The sequence below is a fragment of the Cydia amplana genome, chromosome 23 (assembly GCF_948474715.1).
Source record: "Cydia amplana chromosome 23, ilCydAmpl1.1, whole genome shotgun sequence".
Lineage (NCBI taxonomy): Eukaryota > Metazoa > Arthropoda > Insecta > Lepidoptera > Tortricidae > Cydia > Cydia amplana.
The window spans coordinates 1,975,709-1,993,897 of record NC_086091.1 but is presented as its reverse complement, the minus strand read 5'-3'; the positions used below and the strand labels follow the sequence as shown (position 1 = coordinate 1,993,897).

Here is an 18,189-nt window from a genome sequence, read left to right as displayed (position 1 = left end):
TTTTCAAAAGTTGCTAAACAAATGTTGGTTGTCAGTTTGAGGAGTACAGCCTACGGTTTAATTTATTGCTCCTGTTACAGGAAGCACCCTGTATATATAGTAGTGTGACTACTTAAAGAAACACAAATCAAAATAGTTAACAAAATAATTAGGTAGATTTGTTCCCAAAGTTGTCACGCATTTTAAACAAATAAATAAAGTAAATAATTATTTATCAAAAAATCGAAAAAAGTTGGACAAAGCATAGCGGAATTCCTAATACGGCGCTGCTGTTATACAGTAGCCCCACAATGCCATTATAACACATAGTAACATTAGAAACCCAAACCGATAGGTACCGTCGCCATCAGATACATCGGAGCGGTCAAGGCGCTCACAAATATCTGAACACGCCTCTATTGTCAAGGCGTTAGAGTGCGTGTTCAGATTTTGTGAACACCTTGGCCGCTCCGATATATCTGATGGCGATTGTACCTACTGTGACCTTTTTTCGACGAATGTTGCGATACAACGGTCGGAGAAGTGAAAACATCTCGTCCGCCCACGCCACTCGAGAATGCAGAGATGGTAGACTATTCGCTCTTGGTAGGAACGCGCGTTTTCATTTCTAAATGAAATAAGTACTTATGCAAAAATATACACGTCATATTATGAAACCCGGATGGATCATAGCAGAAAACTTATTATCTAGAATTTAAATACTAAATTATCCTAATTACAGTACATAATAAATAACAATAAAACAATATAAACAAAACTTGTGCACACTAAACATCTTTGTCACTACAATACTCTTCTATATGTTAGTAACATTTTTCTACTAAGTTCTTTCTTAATTGTTTAAAAAATACTGTGTTGTTTTTGCAGCCCGCTGCTTAATTATTTTTTTTACATCTCGTCGGTTAAAATATCTATGATGACTGTCAAATTGCAAAGAAGTAGTCTCAGATAATGTCGAATACGACACAAAATGTATAACAAAGTTCTTAAGATTTTCTTAACTGGGCAGTAATAATATATGCAAGTGGATGCGCTCTTAACTTAGGTATTATAATTCTTCTCATTCATCTTTTAAAAGATGTATTTGTTTTGTCCTTATCGTACAATAATTCTATACCTATATTGGTGGAACCAATCATTTCGATTTGATCGTTCGATTGTAGTTGGAGCGACATAATGTATTACATGTAGTAAAAATACAGACAACGAACAGCTTCATCTATGTTTATGTCTTTTTTTTTCAAATATTTTAGGGCTCCTCTAAGAACAAGTTTTTTATTTTATTCAAAAGTTTAAGACAAAAAAGGACGACCCGCGCGAAATCGCCTTGTCATACAAGCATAATCCTCGCTTTTGATTCTTAACAAAATAATTTGACACAATTTGATGTATATCAAACCACAGCTATGCCCCTTCGAACCGACGCCACATAAACGCTCGCTCATTCAAACAGTGCGTAGGCTGTTATCTCCGGCATCGCTCATGCCCTAGAGTCGGGGTCGGCGCCGTGATGTGAATTTATTTAGAGCTGGCAGATTTCTGCCATGGATTTTGAGGTACCCAAACTGTGGGCGTACCTGTTAGACGCGCAAGAATTTTGATTATCCTTGCGGTTTTACTTTTTGAGTCGGAGCGCTGTGGTGGCCTAGCGGCAAGAGCGTGCAACTTTCAATGCGGGTTCAAAGTTTCAAATCTCGGCTCGTACCAATGAGTTTTTCGGAACTTATGAACGAAATATCATTTAATATTTACCAGTCGCTTAACCGGACTTATCCCAATATGGCCTAGTTTCCCCTCTGGGTTGGAAGATTTGGGACTCGAGGTTCATGCCAAGTTTCATATAAATTAAGCCGTTTGAATGTAAATGAAAACGTAATTTCGATTGTATAAGAGCGGCTATTTGGCGGCGTTTTCGAACAAAATAGGGTATTTGACTGTATTTAAAATAAATTATTTTACACCATGCATGGAATAAAGCACCAAAAGAGACAAACGTAGACAGCAGTTATTCAGACACAATTTCTATTTTAAAACCCGTATAAAACTATAAAGAGTAGGTAATTTGATTGTGACGTCACATGCCAGTGTTTCATATAAATTCCATAGTAGCAAAATCGTTTTGACATTTCCAAAAAAGAAACAAATTTGACTAGTAGTCAAATACCCTATTATGACTGTATGTAGGTTAACTTTACTTATTTGTTTATCTAAAAAGGCAATAACTATCCCACAGAGTTCTTAAGAAGGTAATGTAACACCATACTCGTATTGTTACAGTACTGCTAAATGATGACATGACACTACGTGACTTGATAATGTTAAGTAACTGCGTATTAAGCGCATAAATATACAGGTTGCTTAGTTCATCGTTTGCCAAATTAAAACTGCAGACAGGTTGAGTCATTTGCTATCTTCTCATACCTAGAAAAAAAATTGCCTAAGGTTTTTCTCACTACTGCGCAAGTAACAATTTTTAATTTACGAAAACTGGCGTAGAGCTGGCAAAAAACCTGCACAATCTTTTTTTTCTAGACCTGAAAAGATAGCAAATTATATAATATTCAACGTATCTGCCATTTTAAATTGGCAAACGATGAACAAAACACCCTGTATAGGTACAGTTGCATATAATTATATTATTATGTTATGTACAGGTAAAAGAACTGACATATATTTAAGGACGGGCCTTACGGGCACTAAGAATGGTGCTAGTTCAGCGGTGTGCCTCACAAATTCGAGCCAATCGTACAGTCTAAGTGTAAGGCCTGAGTGGACGCACGAAGCGGAGCGTTCGGCGGGGCGTGCAGCGTGGCGTCGGGCTCACAAGTGATTTGAGCAGCGTGCACTAAGGCCGCACCTTAACGCAACTAGTTGCGACCAATCGCGCGTATTCGTTATTTTATCATAATATACATCAGAGCTATAACCGCGAAAAACGAAGTTCGTAAATTTCGAGCAACTATCTCAGTCACTCTAATTACGCCTTAATTTTAGTAAAAAATAAAGATACTTACCCAAAATTTGCGAACTTCGGTATTCGCCGTAGGCGGTGTTCGGGGTTCCGAAAAACTGAATCTTCGAAGGCCGCAAAAATATGTGACATGCTCTTATGGCTCTACAAATAAGATCGTGTCAGATGTTTTTGGGCTTTCGTTATATAATATACTATTGCAGGTGACTGTATGAACCGGGACTTGAACCTGCGACCTCCGTATTGAAAGTCGAACGTCAGATCCATTCAATTAAAGAAATTTAGATTGTCTTTTTATGACTCAATAATAAAGTTTATTAAAGAAATAATAAACAATTTATCAAATCTAACATACTCCATTTGATTACATCTTATTTCATACTAATCCACGCTATAGTTTTACTACATCTGATAACATTGTTTTCAAACAATAGCATTTGTATCGGTCATTAAATTGTACACACATTTCCACATTGCTCCAGTGAAAAAATGTGTACATGTTTATGGCTGTGAACACGCAACTTCCTGATTGAGGGCTAATAAAAGTGTTAACAGCCTTATGTATTAACAGGGACGCTTAACCTTTTCCACGCCGTGTCAAACATAAAAGCTGTCAGGACTGGTAGAGAATGCATTGTATTAAGTCCGCCTTTTGTACATTTCTCTTTTCTTTTGTGCAATAATGATTAAATAAATAAATATTCAAGTGACTTAATACGGTATTTAGGGGATTTGACTACTAGTCAAATCAGTTTATTATTTCGAACTGTCAAAGATTTTGCTACTATGGAATTTATATGAAACACTAGCATGTGACGTCACGATCAAATAACCTACTCTTTATAGTTTAACTGCTGTCTACGTTTCTCTATTAATCTAATGGTGCTTTATTTCATGCATGGCGTAAAAGAATTTATTTTAAATACAGTCAAATACCCTATTAAATAGGTATGTGTCGTTTCTAATCAAAAAGTCCCGCTTCGTCGCTTGCAATAAGGACGCTTTGACAGATTATTCGTATAGAAATACAAGCAAATCTCGTTTTTATGGTAAGCGACAAAGTGGGAACTTTGACTAGACCATATTATATGTCTGGGCGTGTAGCCAACGTGCCTATTATTAACGCTCCGTAGCGTATCGTAGTCATCTCTTTTAACTCTTCCCCACTAGTGCGACAGTGACAGTTGCGTTTCGTTCGATACGGAGCGTTCATAGGAAATCAAATAAAATCAAGAATAAAATCAATAAAATAAAATCAATAATCTAAATCAAAGTTTAATTAATTACATACCTACACGTACACTCACACACAAACAATTTATATATATTTGTATACAGTCGCACACATCTTGCAACCTATTCTTAGTTAGCCGTAGTGAAACAGACCGACCGGAAAGAAAATATATATATATGTTATACGTATATCTATATATACATATATATATATATATATATATATAATATATATATATATATATATATATATATATATATATATATAGAAAGGGACCAGGCTGAAAATCAGCGCTGGATATATGCATGCCACATATCTAGCACGGGCTGAGACTGGTACCCATTGCCTATAACAATATGAAATTTAAATTAATGTTAGTTCCTACCTACTATGTTTAAGGTGTTTATTCTGATTGTAAGATTTATAGTTGTAAGAATGTAAGATTTCTAGTTGTGGCAATAAACTGTTTTTTATCTTTTATCTTTTTATCTTTATCTTCATCATTGCACGTTGGCTACGCACCCTGGTACTAGTTTTCGTTGCTAGAAATTGCAATAAGTACAAAGAAATTAGAGCAAGTAAAAGTTTTATAATACAAAACTTGCACTGGCTCTATTTCGTACTTGCAATTACTTTAACTAAAAGTACCCTGTATATTTTACCCTGTATAAAACCAGGAGCCATTTTCAATATAAAACGTATACAAACTATTGAAATAACTCTATTACTCACTATAAAATACACTTAGATCGCAACCGAGAGCAATCAGCTTACCACTTAAGGGATTCTCACTGAAAGTTCACCTTAATTGAGATGCGGTGCTACCACGGGAACTCACTCCATTCTCACTTATTTATTTTATTAATTTAAACTTTATTGCACAAATTTACACAAAAAGAGTACAAATGGCGGACTTAACGCCTAGAGGCATTCTCTACCAGTCAACCATTGGGCTAAACAGAGACAGTTTGTTTAGTGCAGGATTGTAAATAGTGGATATGAAAACAGACAAGTCGAGACTACTATGATACGCTATACTTACACAAATATAAATTCATTCTTATTTCATTCATTCATTATTTTCATTCTTTTTTTCAAGTAGAAGTGTTATAAATCGACACTGTGATAGATTCAAACCTTTTTTGACGCTTAGTTAACGTAGATTTTGGGTAGAAAATACATGTATATTATAAAAACCTATGATTCCTATGAAACGTTATCTATGTCCAGATTAACTTAATTAAGGGTTAAGTAAATTTTGATTAATTTGTTATTTCATAAAACAAATGTATTATGGTAGCAAATTATACACAATGTTATTCAATTAGATTTAAATAAAGTTCATTTTTAATTGACCAATCTTTCTGATTACCAATTACCAATACAATTTGACACTAGGTTAACGGTTTAACCGCTTAACCCCGGGTTAGTGGGATGGTGCAAGTGTCGCTTAGTGCATCAATTACAATACAATACTCTTTATTGCACACCTCACCAAACTCGTCGTTTACAATAAATGTACAGTAATTTAACATAAACCTGACACTGCGGGGTTGAGTAATGCATCGCAATCATAATGTGATTTATAGTGTTTAGTTATATTTTTATAATATGACTGTATGCTAGTTTTAAGGTATTTATCTATGGGCCACTAGTATACTAAATAAAGATTTCATTCGGTCATTCATTCATTCATAAACAAATAGAGGTAACAACAATTACTATCGAGTTCCCATAGTACCGCTGCATGATATCAAAACTTGGACCGGTTTTTGTGTCCGTCCAACAGGTGCTACCTTTGTTTATTTTCGTTAGAACCCTTTAGACCCAAAGGTCTGACGGTTCGAAAAATCGCGTGTATAACTTGATACATAAAAGTTTTGTATACTTACATATTTTAAGCCTCTGCTTGTGACTTTGTAGAAAAACTGACCCACACTGAAATGCGGATTTATTTTTTACAAGCATTTGCTTAACTTGCATTGTATGTACCTATGTGTGTATGTTTGTACGGGTCAAATCTTGCAAGTTGAATTTGACCCACTTCCCGGTTTCCGATGAAGCTGAAAGTTCTGCCAGGAGTCAGAGGAGAGGAGACTGCAATGCACATTCTCTGTTCCTGTGGACCACTAATGTCAAAAAGAAGTACCTACTTAGGGCGGCATGTATTGCAACCCTATGAGGTACAGAACATTACGGCCCAAAGAATCTGTAATTTTCTGGTTGCAACGGGTATTAGTAAAGAACTTTAAAAGGTCCGTCACAATAGATCAATGCTTGGTCGATGCGGCACTCGAAGGCCCAGTACCACCCCAATAATAATAAATAAATAAATAAATAAATATCAGGGGACATCTTAACAGATCAACCTAGCCACAAACTAAGCAAAGCTCGTACTATGGGTGCTAGGCGACGATATACATACTTATATAGATAAATACATACTTATATAGATAAATACATACTTATATACATAGAAAACACCCATGACTTAGGAACAAATAGCTGTGCTCATCACACAAATTAATGCCCTTACCGGGATTCGAACCCAGGACCATCGGCTTCACAGGCAGGTTCACTACCCACTAGGCCAGACTGTACGGATATGATGGTCGTTCTTGTCTACGTGACAGCGTGATAAAACGGTGTCCGTCACTTTCTTTCCCACGGTGTTAAACAGTGACAGTTATTTTATCACGTGGATAAAGATGGATAAAGCTATCCATAATAGGCTGGCTGGTCGTCAAAATAATAGGTACCATAACTTTACATATCTCCAGCTTAAAGCTACTTATAGTTATTCACAAACAAAAGAACGTAGGCGTAAATTATACGTTTTTTATTCCTCCCACGTTCCTTGTTACTGAAAATAAGCATTGACTTGGAAGGAATTTCCTCTGAAAGTTTGGGAATTATTTTCTTGTTGCTGAGTTTGAGGATTGTATGGCTTTATTTGATATACAGCTTTGTGTACTCGAGAACATACTTAGCAAATAAACGTAAGGAAATAACACAAAGACTTGAATCTTAGCTTATGTAGGATGTTTTCTGAACCTTTACGTAAGGCCCAAAACACAGCTATACTATAGAATGAGAGATGAATATCGTTATCTCATTCTAACACATAGCTTTGTTCCTACTTACGTAAGTAAAACAAGTATATTTCGGGCCTAACTCTGAGGCAACAGAGCAATAGGATTGTGTGGAACTTAGAGGATATAACCAAACGGAGATGCCTTGTCTGTAAATTTCTGTACAAAACAGTCTGCCGATTTTTGCGGGGGAGGGACATGTCAAATGTATACGTAACGGAAAAATAACCATGTCAGATAAACGTCAGTCCGGATACATTGTGTATGACCATTGGCCGCCTATTTTCGACAAAGGGGAACGCCTGTTAATGGCTACTCCGTTTGGTTATATCCTCTAAAGGCAGGGGGTAAGGTCGTTAATCATGTAGGTAGACCTAGCAACAAGTACTTTAATTTGTACGGAACCCTCAGTGAGCGAGTCCGAATCGCATTTGTAAGTTTCATTAAACCCGTCAGCTTAAATAGACTTTCTCATGATTTAATACACTCACCGATTGTATCTAAATCTCACAAATAGCGAGAGAGTTTACGCCTCTTTAATTTGTCACTTCTCTCATATCAGTGACATCTGACAGATGACAGATTCCATGGCGACGCGCCTGTCACTGTCATTTATCTGGCCGGAGATCTCCGACAGCCCTCGTAGTTTTGGGAATTATAGTTTGTCAATGGACTGTCTCATTTCAAACATAGACAGAGAGAATCATACTATCTTTTACACTAGTACTAGCACCCAAAAGAAAAGGATGAGTATAGTTTTCCTAGTTCTTACTAACTGACATATTGGTTTGACCAACAATAATAGTCACACGATACCGGGGCCAAAAGCCGCTCCCATACTTACAATCTTGGCTTATTTATTGGTCTGTGGGCGTTAGCCGCGTAAGCTAAAAATTCGCCTGTTCGATTTCAGCCTCAGCTATCACAAGGCTTGGGGCCCGATTCGGATTTTCAAATAGACATCTACTAGATATCTTTTAGACGTCACCAAGATACGATAACGATATGTTTAAGATCTAATCTGTCAAATTTGACATTTCTGCGGTTCTGGAGATACTCTTGAACGATTTCCACACGATATGACTTAGAGATCCAATTCACATCTAATAGATGACTAACACTATCTAACGTAAAAGTGACATTGGTTGCCCGAATTGAGCTGCAAAAGAGAACTAGATGAAATCTAAACTATAACGTATCTAGAATGGATCTAGTACGTGTCGTCTCTTGTGAATATCTTGAAGTTCGAATACGGCAGTTGGTCACTAATATTTGCTTCCTACATGACTATATCAGTATACTATCTTCCTGATATTATAGGCTACTTTATAAATAGCACAATCGGGTTAGGTCTAACCTCGAAATCTCTAGGAGAATTCTGTTAGCTACGTATGTTAATTAAAGGTCTCTTTTTCATGTCCACACTATTTGATATTTGGGGACCTCGAGGAATCGCAGCCATTTTGGAAAATGTGTACCATACTGGAGAAATTTGCGTTTTACTCTGAATCTACGTTATCTATGAAAATATGGTGTTAGGCAACATTAAAGCATATTAAATTCTACACAAAAACATATTTATGTATCCTAAATTGGAGTAAACATTTTCCTCATATTAGAAGGTCGTAGAAAGAAAAAATCAGAATCTCCGCCAAACCTTTACATCTAGCTATACCTCTACTTTCGCACCTAAACAAATAAAGAAAAACCATTTTCCTCGTGCGCACAAACATATTCGTTAACATTTATACAAACGGGCTAACGTGCCAGTCATGTAAGAAATTATCTCGGTATTGCGACTGACAAATGACTAATAGGTGTGTTGAGGAGGTTTTCGCGCCTCTAGTGTGAGGAATGAAGGGTTTTTAGAAGATTCTGGAGTATATTTTCCTTCGAAGTTCGCTGTTGAAAACAGACATTTCTCTTGCGAAGTTTATGACAACTGTCACAAGAAACACGACAATTGTCACGAAATTCCGACACAGAACTCACTTTCTGTCAAGATTTGCCGAAAAATCTTTTAAATCTTGTGACAATTGTCAGAAACTTAGCAAGAGAAATATATCATAATTATATTTTTGTAAAATTGAGGGAAAATCAATTTTTTTAAGAGACCTTTATAGAATTTTCTCGAATTCGCTTAATTTTAGAAGATTTTTTGCAGAAACTAGATTTATAATGGGTTTTATGCATTATAATTCACTACCTGCCTTGGTATGAAGGTATGGCGATGCGTGGTATAATGATAATGATTGATAAAAACTATCTCCAAACCAAATTTTTATCTAAATCGGTTCAGTAGATTGCGTGAAGAGGTAACATACAGGAAGACCGACAGAAACTTTACTTTCGCATTTACTTTATAAAATTAGTAGATATAGTATATAAGGACTTTAATCATGGTATTTCTACTGTACAGTCACCTGCAATAATACTTTACACAACGAAGGCCGCAAAATTATCTGACACGATCTTATTTGTAGAGGCATAAGAGCGTGTCACGTATTTTTGCGGCCTTCGAAGAGTAACATATTATTGGAGGTGACTTTACCTAACTCAAATCAATATAAATATCTGGGCGACCGAGCTTTGCTCGGAAAACATACAAAAACTCAAAAATGCGCGTTTTACCAGAGATAAGACCTAGCTAGATCGATTTTTTGCCCCCTAAAACCCCCATATAGCAAATTTCATCAAAATCGTTTGAGCCGTTTCCGAGATCCCCGAAATATATATACATATAAATAAATAAATAAACAAACAAGAATTATTTGCTCGTTTAAAGGTATAGGTAGGTAAGATATTGGTTTAAATCTAAATAGGTTAGTAAACACAATAGTTCTTATTGAACGACAACCAATTAAAGGCATAACCGTATGTCGAATTGATAAATTAATTATTGAAAACGAGAATATTATCGAACAACCTTGTTTCAGTGGATTTACATAATTATAATGTACAATGACAATTCAGTACTAACTTAAATTAAGCCATTTAAACGGAGAATTTAATACAAAGTTGACAGATTCTGTGTTCATGAGAATTCAAAATGAGTTGAAGTGTCACAGTGTATTTTATTTCATGAGAATCAAACCTTGTTTTTAGGGTTCCGTACATCAAAACGAAAAAACCGAACCCTTACTTATAGGATCGCTTATTTATATATTGTGTCTATAATTTTAATTGTGACAAGTTAAGGAGGCCAAATTAGAAATGTATTACATTGTTGAAATAAACAATATATTGATAGTTTACTTTTAATTTGTAACGAGTGTCGTACAAAAACAATCAGATTTTATGTTGACACAAAACAATATATTTAGAAGTAATAAGATCCTTATGAATTAGTATTTTCAGATTGAGAAAAGACTTGAGTCAGACCGAGATAACTCTACATGACATTTTCAATTACAAAGTGTGGCAATGTCATCACTCATGTTAAATTTATGTGAAAATAAGACGTTTATAAATAACGACACTCTCTCACTTTGTTCTATTCTTGTTTGCCAGGTTACAATATTTAGGTAATCGTAACTTGGGTCAGCCGCTATTTGCTCTAATTTATTTGCATTAGGTACAAATTCTAGCAACGAAACCTAGTACTAGATACAGATACCTACAGGTATTACCTACTCGAGAATGTTCATCACAAATTTCAATTTTCAAAACAAAACTTGGAGCGATCGTTAACATATTGGAAAATCATCGATAATAGCCTTTATTTATAGGAACTCCTTACTTGTCATAAAATGTTGCTACCTAAAATTCGGATTTTCAGACAGAGCACACATCGGGTCTGCTTATAATTCAGACATATTATAACATGTTTATATGTAGGTACTCATTCTTTATTTTACAAAATAAAAACATAACAAAACCTGAATAGTACATAATGTAGCTACAAAAACGGACTTATCCCTTTAAAAGATCTCTTTGAGTTAACCAGTTGTATGTTACATTCGGAGGTAAAATTTTGCGTAGGCAGTAAATGAATTTAGATTTTTTCGCATGAAACGAATTTTATTTTATTTTAAATCCGGTTTTTTATACAGGAAAAACCGGTTTACCCGTAAACCATTTTTTTTTAATTTTTAACAAAATAAATGTATTATTAGGTTTTAAAAATCCATTGACAGATAACATTAAAAATCATATTTAAGTATATAAAATAACGAACAAACTAAACCGTTCTCAAATTAAATTTAATCCGCGATCAAAAAACACAATCCATACATCACCGCAAATCGTCATTATTAATATGCCGCTCCAAATTAACGCCACATAAAAAAAAAACGTTATCACAAACCTTTTTTTAAATCACGTCTCCAATACACTCGCTAATCCATCATCAATCACTAACAAAAATCACCAGCACAGAACAAAACACGGTCGCGTTCGAATTTTTTTTTTTTTTTTTTCGAAATTCGAATTCGGAATGGCGCGTACGGGCGCGGGGAGGGGCGGCGGCGTAGCGGCGTGCGGAGCGCCCGGGGAAAGACTGAGCGTGGTTGTAGCGCTGAGCGCTTTGGCCAGGCTACGGGGCAAAGAGTAGGTTAGGTGAGAGGGGACAGTGCTTTGCGGGCTAATTCGTACAATGACATCAGAATGATATTTCAGTCATATTATTTAGTATTAGTGCCAATACATGTACGGACAAGTGTGAGCGATTTACGTGCATAAATAAAGAAATAAATAAAAAGACGTTTATGATTTAAATATCATTCTTATGTCAGTGCATGTTTGCAAGGATAGGCTAATAGTTTAATTTTTATTAAAATATATTAATTCATAAAACGAATTGTTGAGCGTGATTCATTCGTTAAGCTACTATTAGATTCAGTCTTATGAGTTATGTCAGATTTTAATATTTCTTATTTCAAGGGCGATAGTTAAGGTACTTACAATGAGTCACTGAGTGTTAAAAGTGACATACGCTAACGTCTATGTAATTAACTTTCTATACATCTCCCTCGCACTAATATGCGAGTACGAGCGAGATGCAGGGAAAGTAAGTTACCTACATTCTCGATAGCGTTTATGTCAGTGCCAAACTGGTTGGTAGCCACAACATCTTACGAATCAAATACAAATGCTACTCGTCCTAAACGCTTTAAAATTCTCCTTAAAGGTTATTCGTTAAAATATAAAAAACATAAATTATAAAAATATTTTATTTCTTACTGAAACAATTCTGCAATAGTTGTATGTATTGTTAAGTCATCGTTACTTTATAATTAATAAAATTTTCAAAACTCGACAATCTATCAAGGAAGTTTAACTAATTTGCCTCACAAATGCACGTCCATATTCTCTCCAAAACTTCTAATACACCGTCGCATCTACAATTTTCCGACGCCTCTACTCTTTGCCTCGACAACGACCTTAATCTGAAATCCCTTTTCAACTCGTCGTGCCTCTCATTATTGATCTCTTTCACTCCTCACTACCGGTGCAATAATATCTACGTCCCACTCCCTCCCACCCGTACGTAATTAGGCTTTCCCGCTCTCTCTTCACTGCAGAGCCTCAAAAACGAGGTACTGTCGGCATACTATTCGTGAACGCAGTACACATATAGAATTTTTCCTTTCCTCGTTGACCACAGACTAAAAATTTAACGTTCGTTGTTTTTCAAACTGCAAGTTTTCCTTAATTTTTGTAAAGAAATTTTTTACTCTACGTGATTTTGTGTAGTACAAGGAACTGTAATAAGTACTGGGGTGTTCCTTATGATGTTTCTAGATAAAAATAAAAACAATAAGAATAGACAGGTTTATTTTGCTATTTCTTTTTGCGATCAGTGCCCTGTTTATCTAAAGCTTGTTACTTGTAATACAAGTGAAAGTCCCTTTCTAACAAATGCTGTCAAAAAGTGAATTCCGCTTGTATTACAAGTTACAAGCTTTTGATAAACAGGGCACAGCTCGTTAACTTGGGATTTGTTCATGAATATAAATTCAGAAAGTGCTTTTTAGTTGATACTTTTAATGTATGAAAAAGAGAAAAGATCTTTAGCATCGTTAGCGTGAAAGGAAATTGCATTTTTAGTGTCGGATATTGCTGTCAAATATAGCTTGTCAAAGGACTGTCTCATTTCAAACATAGACAGAGAGAATCATAGTATCTTTGTCTTACACTAGTACTAGCTCCCAAAAGAAAAGGATGAGTATTGTTTTTTTTTGTTCTTATTTACTGACAATTTGGTTTGACCAACTATATAATACATTGACACTGTCAGTGACTCGTGGTACGAGTACTGGTCAGCCATGCTTAGCCATATTGGCTTTATTTTATAGGTATATTGCTTTTTATGTGTTTTTATATTTTACTTTTATATCTAAAGATTAAAATTGTACAAAGAAAATTTCTTCTATAACGTTCTTGGTATACCCGTTCAACATTTAGGTATATAGTTAAAGCAAATAAACGGTTTAATTTAATATTGAATTTCTATACAAAGTTTACCCGATTTATTTGAGTGTGTTTGATTCGATTTGAGTTTTCCTATGTTGGGATACAGTGGAATGTTCTTGTTATTAACAGTTAAATAACATTACAAACAAACATAGTTTAGTTTTAAATTTTATTATAATAACTAAGTAGTTTATACTTAACATAACTATATTAGGGTGAATTCTAAAAAATATACGTGACTAATATGAACTGTAGTCGTACCACGACTGCCTTAGCAGTATCGAACTGACATCATTGACGTATATAATATCTCAAGACTAGCCTTACGGGCAATAAGAATGGGCCATGAATAGGGCCAGTACAGCGGTGTGACACCGCTACAACGCGATTGGTTGTTGAGTTCGCGTCACGCGCGCGATTGGTCGCAACTAGTTGCGTTAGACTACACGATTGGCTCGAATTCGTGAGTGATATCGCTGAACTATTACCATTTTTAGTGCACGTAAGGCCATTCTTGGGATATAAGTCAATGACTGACATATTCGCTAACGTCTGCGTAACTTAATTTCTATAAGTACAGCTGGCTCCCACTAATATGCGAGTACGAGCGAGATGCGTAGAATGTAAGTTATGTACACGATAGCGAATATGTCAGTGCCAAACTGGTGGTAGCCAAACTGTTTTTTAGATACCGTTTGGATTTAGACAGACAGAGATTTGCGGCATCACATTACCGGCTGCATTGCTTCAGGAAACGTCAAAATGTTCATTAAATCAATTATAAAATTTGACTAGAAATATCAAACTCGATGTTGCTACCCAGATGTTTGACATTTGCAGCAATGTCATGCAGAAATGCTGCCGATGTATTCTGAATCCGACTTATCCTAATTTAATTGTTATATTTAAGCCTGCTATGTCTGCCTGGCATATTATAATATTTTGTACCCACTAAAATTCGCCACATAGCTATATGCCATGCTTGGAAAACATATAAAAACTCAAAAATGCGCGTTTTCCTAGAGATAAGACCTATTAGCTATATCGATTTTTCACCCCCGAAAACCCATATAAATAGCAAATTTCATCGAAATCGTTAGATCGTTCGTTATTGCTCGTTAAGGTATAATAAGGTAAGATGCTATATTGCCATCGCTTTAAGTCCCCCCACCACACAACTTTATCATACCCTATAATAACCTAACACACCTTAACATCGCAAACGCATCAACATCATATTAATTTAATATGCACTTAACCAGACTTGCAAATATAGTCATGAAATCGTCAGCGCCCCGATAGTAAAATAAGAAAACCGATTTATTTATAAACTAGAAACCGGTATCTACTGGTTCGAATGAGAAACGGCGTGTGTATTGTGTCAGTGTCAGAGAAAAGGACTCATGTGTTATCATGAACCTAGTATTTTAACTGGACCTGGAATGAGGGGTAGGGGGAAATGACCGAACGGGATAGACTCAGTAGGAGTAGCAGCGAGCGAAAGCGCTATTATTGTTTGTCCTTGTCACAGTCTCACAATTTTTTTTATTCCCCACCGTAAATTAGTATGGATTATGGTGGGCAAGAAATAAATTCGACCAATCATAGTGTCGCATTGCGTACCTATCTTTTGTCCCTCATGGAAGCACGCGTATACCACTTCTATAGGATCCTACCGTCTATGTGTGTTATGCACTTATACCGTAAAAGTGTAAATTATCGATATTTCAGACAGGTAAATAATAATAATAAATAGTGGACATTCTTACACAAATTGACTAAGCCCCACAATAAGTTCAAGAAATCTTGTGTTGTGGGTACTCAGACAACGATATATATTATACATAAATACTTAAATACATAGAAAACACCCATGGCTCAGGAAAAAAAAAATTGTGCTCATCATGAGATAGCTTTTTGAAGCGCTTTACCAGTCGCTTTTCGGTGAAGGAAAACATCGAGAGGAAACCGGACTAATACCAATACGGACCTAGTTTACCCTCTGGGTTGGAAGGTCAGATGGCAGTCGCTTTCGTAAAACCTAGTGCCCACGCCAATTACTGGGATTAGTTGCCAAGCGGACCCCAGGCTCCCATGAGCCGTGGCAAAATGCCGGGACAACGCGATGATGATCATGAGATAGCTTTTTACTGATAATACCGTCTCTTGTGACCTAATTATTTTTTAATTTATGTCTTTGTAGCTTAACATGTAAAATGTATTTAAATAAGTATTCATGAATAACAACTATTTATACTTAACATTTATTTCATAATACACACACATTACACATATTTATTAAGTAAGTATTTAATTTACACTTATTATAAAACGAGGGCTCCTTTTTATAGAAAACGACACATAATATAGATAGTTAGGATCTTTTAGAATGACTAAACTATACTCAAAGCTGGTTTCAAGATGATTGCAAAATAACCTTACGCGTGGCGCTAGGAAGAGACGGAAGATAAAACGTGCATACGTTAGAGTGGGATGGGTTATGAAGCACTGCATTTACGGATTTTTTACTTACATTCCTTTCAAATTAACTTACTTACTATTTTAAATAGCGTAATATTTGATTATTACTTTAAATACTTGGTTATCTCTTCTAGTTTTTACAAGCTATTGCTCAACTTGCAATTTTGGTATGTATGTATGTATGTACATATATATGTATGTTCGGATCAAATCTTGTAACCTAAATTAGACCCACTTCCCATTATTTTATTTAGCTGAAACATAGCATATATTATGTATCTAAGTTGGGTGACAATGCAATATTATGGTACCATCGAGCTGATCTGATGATGGAGACAGGAGGTGGCCATAGGAACTCTGTGATAAAACAACGCAACCTAATTGTGTTTGGGTTTGTTAGAATTGTCTCGATGAATACTAGTTGACTGTTGAAAAGTACAGTCAGCGATAAAAGCTAGTATGAAATATGAAACTTTTGACAAAATATTTTTTGCGTAATGGTACGGAACCCTTCGTGCGCGAGGCTTACTCGCACTTGGCCAGTTTTATTAATGTTTACGCTTTGTGTAAAGAACTTATTGAAATTAAAAAGTATTTACAATAATAGAAACCAGAGAAAATCAGAGTTATTCTCAGTTCTTGAGAAAGAAGCCACTGCAAATCAGTTTTAAACTCGGATTCCTGCAAAACGAGACGTAACCATAGATTACAGAATCGTACACAGATACGCCGTCTACGAAAAACATTCTAGAAATATCAATATACCTAATAATAGGTAAATCCACTAAAGTTTATTAAAGTTTGTTAAAGGACTGTCTCATTTCAAACATAGACAGCTCTGTCTATGTTTGAATCATACTACCTTTGTCTTACACTAGCACTAGAAAGGAAGAAAGAAAAGGATGGGTATAGTTTTTTTTGTTCTTATTTACTGACAAATTAGTTCAATTGACCAACTATAGTTTATTTTTTACTAATTTCTACTCGAAACTTTATTGGTTTAGCACCGATTTGAATATAAGTGGGAGTATAAGGTCATATTTTCATAGAAATTTCACATTAATGATGACATTGCCTGTGAAGCCGCGGCCCTGGGTTCGAATACCGGTAAGGGCATTTATTTGTGTGATAAGCACAGATATTTGTTCCCGAGTCTTGGGTGTTTTCTATGTATTTATGTATTCATATATTATATAGGTATATCGTTGTTTGAGTACCCACAACACAAGTCTTCTTGAGCTTACTGTGGGACTTAGTCAATCTGTGTAAGAATGTCCTAAATATTTATTTATTTACACTTTGTCATAGCAAAAGCAAATGTCACGCAGAGTTAACTTGGTCCAATTCTACTCCATTATTGCAGTGCAGTATCTGTTGTATTATTTAATCTGTGCCGTAACTTGAGAGATCGTCTTCTGTTTATTGTGGAGCAAAACAATGCGATGGAAATGTAGTATCACATTACATCCTCAGAATTATTAATAGTACCTACCTTACCTAGGTATTTAGTGTTTACCGTGTAAGATTAGAGATAGATCTAGGGCCCCATTCGGATTTTGAAATAGACATCTATTAGATATCTTTTAGACATCACCAAGATACGATAACGATATGTTTAAGATCTAACCTGTCAAATTTGACATTTGCGCGATTCTGGAGATACTCTTGAACGATTTCCACAGGATATGACTTAGAGATCCAATTCACATCTAATAGATATCTAACTCTATCCAACGTAAAAGTGACATTGGTTGCCCGAATTGCGCTGCAAAAGAGAACTAGTTGATATCTAAACTATAACGTATCTAGAATGGATTTAGTACGTGTCGTCTCTTGTGAATATCTTGAAGTTCTAATACGGCAGCTAGTTTGTCTTTGAGATCATTTGTGGCTTTCTTTGCCTAAAAGGTCCTTATGCTCTTTATGCGGACCGAAAAGGAGATGGCGGGACAACTTTGGCCGGAGAGAGCAAACGACAGGGTTGAGTGGAGGAAACG

At 35.5% G+C, this 18,189-nt stretch overlaps 2 long non-coding RNA genes across 2 annotated transcripts in view; one reads left to right on the top strand and one right to left on the bottom strand.

Annotated features, from left to right (window-relative positions):
* Positions 1 to 18,189, bottom strand: part of LOC134658889 (uncharacterized) — a 582,766-nt gene that overhangs the window by 187,699 nt on the left and 376,878 nt on the right. The gene's annotated exons all lie outside the window — the stretch shown is intronic.
* The window catches only part of LOC134658875 (uncharacterized), a 397,606-nt gene that overhangs the window by 186,287 nt on the left and 193,130 nt on the right, over positions 1 to 18,189 (top strand). The gene's annotated exons all lie outside the window — the stretch shown is intronic.